Below are 9,323 nucleotides of genomic sequence, written 5' to 3'. Positions count from 1 at the left end.
TCAGATTTGGAGTGTGTTTTCCCATTACAGATCTGGTCTTCTCGTTCTTACAAATTTGTGCTTTCATCTTATTTGTGCTGTTTCCCATTGTGCATAAAAAGGCAGCAGCAGCCGTGTGAATGTGCCCATCTCGCATGTACCAAGCTCAGTCAGTCAGCATAGCCCTGGTGAAGAGAGCATCTTCTGAGACTTTCGTATTTAGGAGGCAATGGGGCAGGCAGCCTCTGTTTACCTGGATAGGTTTGCTCTCGGCCTGTAAACAGAAAGATGGCCACAGCTACAAAGGAGTGTTACACAGAGGTCTGTTATCTCTCAAAAGTCAAATCTCTACTCGGTCACTGGATAAGTGAGGATGAGATATTACTAAGTTATCCTTACAAAGAACTGCAAAGATTTAGGAGCCTAAAGACTAAGAAGTGAATTTCTCTCTCCTGTAAGAGTCCAGGTGCCCAGGCTGACAAAGCCTCTGCCATCTTCAGAAGGCAGCTACATAAGTCTCCCTGAGAACTGCCCTCCCAGTTCACCAGGAGGGGGAAGGAGCATGAAGGACCCATAAGAGCTGGGCTTGGCAGCTGTACCCGCTGCCTCCACTCACACGCCAGTGGAGAGGACTTGGGTGCAGGGTCACACTGAAATACACAGAAGGCGGAAAAACGTCATCTCACCGTGTGACCGGAAGAGGGATGATGATTTGCATGAGCAGCTAGTGGTCTCTTCCACTGGGTTTTTAAACTGCAGGTTGGAATTCACTCGTGCATCATAAAATCAATTTAAAAAGTGCAAATTAGCGTCTTTTAAAAATGGGATGGAAGAAAGGAGAATCGAAAGAAAGAGTAGAAAAGGGGAGGGGAAAGGAGGGGAGAAGAGAGGAGAGTTCAGAGACTACTGCATGTAGGAGGCTGCTGTTGCTGTTTAGTTGCTCAGTTGTGTCTGACTCTTTAGTGACCACATGGACTATAGCCCACCAGGCTCCTTGGTCCATGGGATTCTCCAGGCAAGAATCCTGGAGCAAGTTGCCATTTCCTCCTCCAGGGGATCTTCCCAACCTAGGGATCAAACCTGCATCTCCTGCAGCTCCAGCATTGGTAGGCTTATTCTTAACCTCTGAGCTACCGGAGCTTTCCATAGGAAGATTAAGTAGTGTTTAATGACATTTGCATCAGTTGTATGTTTGTTAATAAGTTACTGAGTCAAATGAATTTCTTTTTTAAAGTTTTTATTATATATTGGAATATAGTTAATCAACAATGTTGTGTTAGTTTCAAGTGCACGGCAGAGTGATTCAGTTACACATATATTGGTATCTGCTGCTGCTGCTGCTAAGTCGCTTCAGTCGTGTCCGACTCTGTGTGACCCCAGAGACGGCAGCCCACCAGGCTCCCCCATCCCTGGGATGCTCCAGGCAAGAACACTGGATTGGGTTGCCATTTCCTTCTCCAATGCATGAAAGTGAAAAGTGAAAGTGAAGTCACTCAGTCGTGTCCGACTCCTAGAGACCCCATGGACTGCAGCCAACCAGACTCCTCCGTCCATGGGATTTGCCAGGCAAGAGTACTGGAGTGGGTTGCCACTGCCTTCTCCGATGTTAGTATCTAGTCTCCCTCAAACTCCCCTCCCATCTAGGCTGCCACATAACATTGAGCAGAGTTCCATGTGCTATACAGTAGGTTCTCATTAGTTATCTATTTTATACATATAGTGTATATATGTCCATCCCAAGCTCCTAATTCATCCCACCCACTCTTTCCACCTAGGTATCTGTAAGTTTGTTCTCTGCATCTGTCTCTATTTCTGCTTTGCAGATAAGTTCATCTGTACCACTTTTCTAGATTCCACATATACGCAATATTAGAAGATATTTGTTTTTCTCTTTCTGACTTCATTCCGTAAACAGTCTCTAGGTCCATCCACATCTCTGCAAATGGCACTATTTCATTCCTTTTAATTGCTGAGTAATATCCCATTGTATATATGTATATATGTATATCTTCTTTATCCATTCTTCTGTTGATGGACATTTCATTTGCTTCCATAGTTTTCAGTTCAATTCAGTTCAGTTCAGTCGTTCAGTCGTGTCCAACTCTTTGCGACCCCATGAGTTGCAGCACACCAGGCCTCCCTGTCCATCACCAACTCCTGGAGTTCACTCAAACTCACGTCCATCAAGTCGGTGATGCCATCCAGCCATCTCATCCTCTGTTGTCCCCTTCTCCTCCTGCCCCCAATCCCTCCCAGCAGCAGAGTCTTTTCCAATGAGTCAACTCTTTGCATGAGGTGGCCAAAGTACTGGAGTTTCAGCTTTAGCATCATTCCTTCCAAAGAACACCCAGGACTGATCTCCTTTAGAATGGACTGGTTGGATCTCCTTGCAGTCCAAGGGACTCTCAAGAGTCTTTTCCAACACCACAGTTCAAAAGCATCAATTCTTCGGCACTCAGCTTTCTTCACAGTCCAACTCTCACATCCATACATGACCACTGGAAAAACCATAGCCTTGTTTAGTTATTAGCAAATCAAACAACCTCATTATAAAACAGCCTCACCTGGTATTATGGGTTTAGTTATGTCTCCTACAAAAAGATATTTTGGAGTTCTAACTCCCAGTCCCTCAAAATGTGACCTTATTTAGAAATAGAGTCTTTGCAGGTGTAATCAAGATAAGGCCACAGGGTGGGCCCTAGTCCAACATGACTTGTGTTCTTATAAAAAAGGAAAATTTGGACACAGACACACATGGGGAGGGCTCCGTGTGAAAACGAAGGCAGAGATCAGCAGGATGCGTTTACAGTCCAAGGAACACCAAAGACCGGCAGGAAATCGCCAGCAGCTGGGAGAGGCATGGAGCAGATGCTCCCTTATGATTCTCAGAAGGCACCAACTTCCAAACCCTTGTTGTAGGGCTCCTGGCCTCCAGAACTGTCCAAGAACCCATCTCTGTTGTTTAAGGCACCTGGTGGCACTTTGTCAGAGCAGCCCTGGGAAGTAAGACAGGCAGCTCACCTGGAAACCAAGACCCCAGACAGACAACTCCAAGGGTCCAGGCAATTCTGTACCTGGACTTTTCCTGACGAAATGATTCCAGGGCTCAAGGCTATTTGCTAAGAGAAAAAAGCGAGAATTTGGGCTATTTTCATTCAAATGTTCCTTGTTTTCTTTTTCCCTTTAGCTCTTTCTGGAATAGAGTAGTCATAAAATGGATATAATGCCATTATTAACATCATTATCAGCAATTCACACGTACAGATCTTAGTGAGAATTAGATTTTAATGTCTCCTTACACCGTGGAGTGCCGGAGCCAGCTACATCCAGCTAATTCGTGGCGACAAAACTGGTTATGCCAATGCATGATTTATTTTTACTCCTATAGAAAGTTGACACTTTATTCATTAAACTGCTCCCTTTAACACATTTCTAAATCATTGCTTTCCACTCTGATCCAGTCTAGTTCTCATTTCTGAATTTCAGCTGGAGTGGCTTTGATAATGAATTCTTTTTTTACCTGACAAGAGAAGTTAAAACCTTCCCCTCCTGAACATTTAAAAGGGAAATTCAGGCCCTTTTTTGTCAGGCTGTTTATCATATCTCGCAAATACTCAAATCTATTTCCTTTGGAAAAGGTTTGTCTTTCTATGACAGGCATATAAAAAGGTTTTATTACAGTACCTCATTCATTGGCACTGCTGAGCCCAAAGATAAAAAAGGAATTCATTTTCTGGATTTTCCTTGAATGTCAGCTCTATACGTTTCTTCTATTATCAGAGTTCTTAACCCAAGAAGAATGGAGGAGAAGGAGAATTCAAGTTAATATACAATATCAAGCTCCATTATTGACTAACATGAATATCGGAAAATCCCAAGATAAAATATGAATTTAAATGAAAGTGGTAAAGACAAAACAAAAATCTCTGTAGGGATTTAATGGCAAGCACTCATTGGGTTTACTTGAGACATGCTACACTGCATGGCTCCCCAAATCTGGAAAATCATTTCAGCATCATTTTTTAGGTATAGCCTGATCTGTCAGTTACAGCATAGAGCAGTGCTGCTCAGGCTTAAATGTGTATGTAAACCACCACAGGGGCTGCTTAAAATGCAGATTTATATTCAGTATATCGAGGCTGGAGGCTGAGACTGCATCTCTGAACGGTTCTGGAGTGATGCAGGTGCCATAGGTCAGGGACAGCGCATGGAGTAGCCAGGGCTAAAAGGCCAAAGCAGTGTGTTCCAGGTCAGAATGGAAACATTGGCTTCACTCTAACCCTTAAGCCGAATTTGTCAGAATAACATAATTATGTCTTGAAATTACATCACAGACTGCAGTCCCAGTCTCATACTAATTTTCACTCACTCTTGGGATGCACCATTGTCTGGGCATGTCTGATGGGCTGGTGGAGATGCTGTGTCTGGTGCTGACACGGGTCAGCCCCATGGACTTATGGCTGATGCTGTTAGAGAAAGCTGCAGACAGAAACCCAGGAAGATGTGTGCAGTAGGGACCTGGGAGACTCAGAGACCCCGCAGGGGAGAAGGACACACACCATGGTGCAGAGCACAGCTTCACCTCTGCATGGAGGTTTTGTGCAGGAAAACTGCAGAGGGGTTGGGCACCATAGCCACCCTTAGGGTTTGCGAGGTGAGAAGCATTAGGAGACTACACCGTTGGGGCAACGACAAGAGGGTCCAAAATAGAAACCCAGCTCAGTTCACTGGGACGACCCTGAGGGATGGGATGGGGAGGGAGGTGGGAGGGGGGTGCAAGATGGGGGACACATGTACCCCCATGGCTGATTCATGTCAGTGTATGGCAAAAATCGCTACAATACTGTAAAGTAATTTGCCTCCAATTAAAATAATTAAAAAAAAAAAAAAAACCAGCTCATAAGCTCCCAGCAAAGCCTTGGTAGCAGTCTGAATGGGGCTGGCTCATTCATTACACACTGGAGTACAGGGCTGTGGTACCCATAGTGGTGAGGCAGGAGCAGGGCCAGTTGAGTCCCCATCCATATAAATGCAGGAGGCTTGAGGAGGCTTGGGTTACACTCGCTTCTAGAGGCAGGGGGCTTGAAGCAACGTAGTATGGATGGCTCACTGCCAATCTATCTCTGTGTCTGGGAAAACAACTCAAGCACAAATAGTAAGTCTTCAAATGATGAGGCATGGGTACACCTTTCAGTTGTAGACATCTCTCATTTCATAAGTCACTGAGATGGCCAATCTCCAGATCATAAAAGGTAAGTACAGTGTAGCGATAAAAGAGGGGCTTCCCTGATGGCTCAGACTGTAAAGAATCCGCCTGCAATGCAGGAGACCTGGGTTTGATCTCTGGGTTGGGAAGATCCCCTGGAGAAGGGCATAGCAACCCACTCCAGTATTCTTGCCTGAAGAATCCCCATAGACAGAGGAGCCTGGCAGGCTACAGTCCATGGGGTCACAAAGAGCTGGACACAACAGAGTGACTAAGCACAGAACAGGGATAAAAGAGATTGGGGGAGGGGAAGGGACCACCAGTTTAATCTCTAAAACACCAAAGTACGGAGCACAGTAACCAAGTGAAGTTCAATAAAGGATAAATGATAAAATTCAGCTTTCAGCCAACCTTGCTAAGTCAAGACATGTTCAGTAAACTTCTGTCCCTCAACCTGCCCACGTGGGTTGGGAGCATCTTTGTCATCTTGAAACACTGCTTTTAGTGACTTTTCCATTCCATTGATTGCTGGTCCTTTCTTCTTGCCTGAAAAAGATGGAGAACAATTTTGGTAACAGGAACAAAGTGATGCAGAAGTACCTGAAATTCCTTCTATCTGCTATTCATTTATTACTACAATCAGACAAACAAACCAAAGACCCTGTCTGTCCACCGGCAGCACCAAAGGTTTCCACTGGACCCTGAGAAGTGAGCCACTCAGAGCAGAGGGATGCAGGGTGGTGCTGGAAGTCATTGCAGTGGGAGGCAGAGCAGAAACCTCAGGGCAACCTCTGGGTAGCACCACCCAGGGAGAGAAATCTCACATGTTTGCAGGGTCTGAGCATACTCATGACCAGTTACGTGAGGCCTCTAGGTTAACCTTTATGGAAACTGGTGTATGTCCTTGCTAGGGTTTTTAGTCATTCTGATGCTTAGCTGCAGAAGTTCAAGCCCATATGATGCTTCATTCCCACCCCCACCCACAGCTCCATCATACTAATCATGTGACATATGTCCTCAGTTTCCTCTTCTGTGAAATGGGAATCTAACAGAACCAACTGCACAGTGTTGTTAAGAAAATAAGTGAATGATGTATAGAAAGGCTGAGTGCAGCACCGGGCATACTGTAGGTGCTCCAAAAATGCTGGTGCAGTTTTTGCCCTGCCCTTCAGGAGACAGGAGCGCATCGTGGTTAGAAGCATAGGCTGAGGAGTCAGACTGTCTGGGTGTGCAGTCTCATCTCCAGTGCTAACCACTGACAAGTTAATCAACTGTTCTCTGCCTCAGCGTCCTCTCCTATGTAATGAGGATGATCATAACTGACCACCTCACAGGGTGGTTTTGTTAAAAGACCAAGTGCGATAATCCATGGAAAGTACTTAGTACCCAGTACCTGATACACAGTAAGTACTTCTATTACTTCGCCAATAAAGGTCCACATAGTCAAAGCTGTGGTTTTTCCAGCAGTCATGTATGGATGTGAGAGTTGGACTATAAAGAAAGCTGAGTGCCGAAGAACTGATGCTTTAGAATTGTGGTGTTGGAGAAGACTCTTGAGAGTCCCTTGAACTGCAAGGAGATCAAACCAGTCAATCGTAAAGGAAATCAGTCCTGAATGTTCATTGGAAAGACTGATGCTGAAGCTGAAACTCCAATACTTTGGCCACCTGATGCAAAGAACTGACTCATTGGAGAAGACCCTGATGCTGGCAAAGATTGAAGGCAGGAGGAGAAGGAGACGACAGAGGATGAAATGGTTGGATGACATCACCGACTCGATGGACATGAGTTTGAGCAAGCTCCGGGAGTTGGTGATGGACAGGGAGGCCTGGCGTGCTGCAGTTCATGGAGTCACAAAGAGTCAGACACGACTGAGCCACTGAACTGAACTGAACTGAACTGATTACTCCCTTACTACGCTAACCTGGAACCTTTTTTTTATTATTTTTTTTTTACTAGGCAAAGAATTTTATTTATCTTTGTCTCAAACTTTATTCTTAGGCTTCTTCAGCTTAATTAGCTGCAAAGAATGAATTGTGTATAAGCAAAAACTGAAAAGAGCTGCAGTGTCCAGGGGCTTAGGCTTAAAAATATTAGAGATCTAGATTTTATCAGATCCATAAACAAAATTTTAAAAAGCAGTCATAATATAAAATAGCAGCTCCCAGTAACTTCTTCAAGATTTATCTTCTCCAGAAGTTAACTCAATTGTTTGCTTCATTCTTGGAAGCCTCATCAAAATTCTCCACAAGATCTGGAACTTCATCATCCTCCTCTCCAGTGGCAAGCGGTGATTTCCCATCCACAGATTGTTTGGGCAGAGCTTCAGCCAGTCTCCTTAAACTGGTCAGACTGTCTGCACCAAGTTGGTTTAAGATGCAGGGGAGCATTTCTGTCTGTTGTCTTGTCTCAGCGTGGCCTGTAATGGTGAAAGTGTTTGCTGCCAGAGATGCCTGAATTTTAGGGTTCTTAAAGTGGATCACTGTTCCTTGATTTGTGAACATATTCACCTCTTCAATACCAGAGATATTGTTTACCCCTAACTTCTTTAAACAGAACTGAAGTTTTATGTCATCTGCTGTGGCTGTCCTATGAACCACCTTCTTCTTTCTGCGAGCAGTTCCTTTCCCACCGATGAGCACTTGTGCCTGCAGTTTGGAGAGTTTCTCTTGGTTCATGATAGTTTTTTTTCATCTTGTTGGAGCGGAAATGGGGCCACGTGGGGGGACTAGGGTTGGCACTCAGGTGGTCTCGGGCAGACCAGCTGAGGTTAGGCGCACACGCGGGGCCTCCCTCTAGCTGCCATCTTGCATCCCCGCGTGAGCTGCAACCTTTAAAGACAAAGCAGCTTCCAGTTGAGCTTTGTGCAAAATGTCACAAACCAACACCCTGCTGCAAGTCACTCACCCAGTGGCATCGTTCCTCTATTCACCCTGTGGTTTATTTCTTTTTTATCTATGTCAGGTTTTAGTTGCATCATGTGGCATCTTTCATTGGGGCACACACTCTCCAGTTGTGGCGCACAGGCTTACTTGCTCCGTGGGATTCCATGACACAGAGGATCTTAGTTCCCCCACTAGGGATCAAACCTGCATCTCCTGCATTGCAAGGTGGCTTCCTAACCACTGGACCACCAGGGAATTCTCTATTCATACTGTTTTTAAGGATGCTACTTGTTTGTCCCAGTCTCAGTGGAGACAAAAGTAAAGTCGCTTTCTCCAACTATACTTTACACTCCCAGACAGAGAGCTGAGTCAAGGGAGGAGAGGTAATTTTCTGAAGCCTTGGTGAAATCTTTACCTAAACCTTATAAACACTGCAAAACATGTGGAGGGTTTTTGGATTTTCCCCACCTGCCAGCTCCTCACACTTTATCTAAGGAATAAAGACATACACTTAGGTAAATGTGGAGATTTTAATAAAAAGATTCTGCCCCTTTTGCTTTTTGGTATCAAAATTATTTCCCAGAATCCTCTGCTGCTGCTGCTGCTGCTAAGTCGCTTCAGTTGTGTCCAACTCTGTGAGACCCCATAGACGGAAGCCCACCAGTCTCCCCCGTCCCTGGGATTCTCCAGGCAAGAACACTGGAGTGGGTTGCCATTTCCTTCTCCAATGCAGAATCCTCTAGTAGACTGTAAATAAGCCTTTTTTGAGAATCCCTTTCACTGGGAGCCGCCTTCTCTCTAAAGCATAATGAAAGGGTGGGCAAGGGGCACAAGGATTTCTAAACCTAGAAATCCTCCAAGAAAAGATTCATGGGATTCACAGGCCAGCAACACAAAACCGGAAATCTCATCTGAGAAGCTTATTCCATTACAAGTTTTCAGAAATTACGAAAACTAGTAAAAATAGTAGAAGAAGACCAAACTTACAGCTGGCAGTCAAGGCTAGCTCGAGGCGTGTTCGTCCAAGACCCTCTACTCTTCTGCCATCCCCTCGCCTACAACTTTCAGAAACCTCCTCCCCTACGACACTCCAGCCCCCCACCCCACCCCCAACACACACCCACACTCCATATTCTTAATACCCTCCAAATGTCTAGGATTCGTGGTAGGGAACATTACCCCTATCCTAGACCTGTTCTCGTCCTTCCCTTTATTAAAACTTACCCACGCCAGGCCCACACTCACTTCTATGG

At 45.1% G+C, this 9,323-nt stretch overlaps 1 pseudogene; it reads right to left on the bottom strand.

The window, feature by feature from the left end:
• Positions 1–7,114: 7,114 nt before the first annotated feature.
• LOC782052 (transcription factor BTF3 homolog 4 pseudogene) lies at positions 7,115–7,963 on the bottom strand (annotated as a pseudogene).
• Positions 7,964–9,323: the final 1,360 nt, after the last annotated feature.

Source organism: Bos taurus, chromosome 14 (genome assembly GCF_002263795.3).
Source record: "Bos taurus isolate L1 Dominette 01449 registration number 42190680 breed Hereford chromosome 14, ARS-UCD2.0, whole genome shotgun sequence".
Classification (NCBI taxonomy): Eukaryota; Metazoa; Chordata; class Mammalia; order Artiodactyla; family Bovidae; genus Bos; species Bos taurus.
The sequence above is the reverse complement of the archived record's forward strand: the minus strand, read 5'-3'. Positions and strand labels throughout refer to the sequence as shown.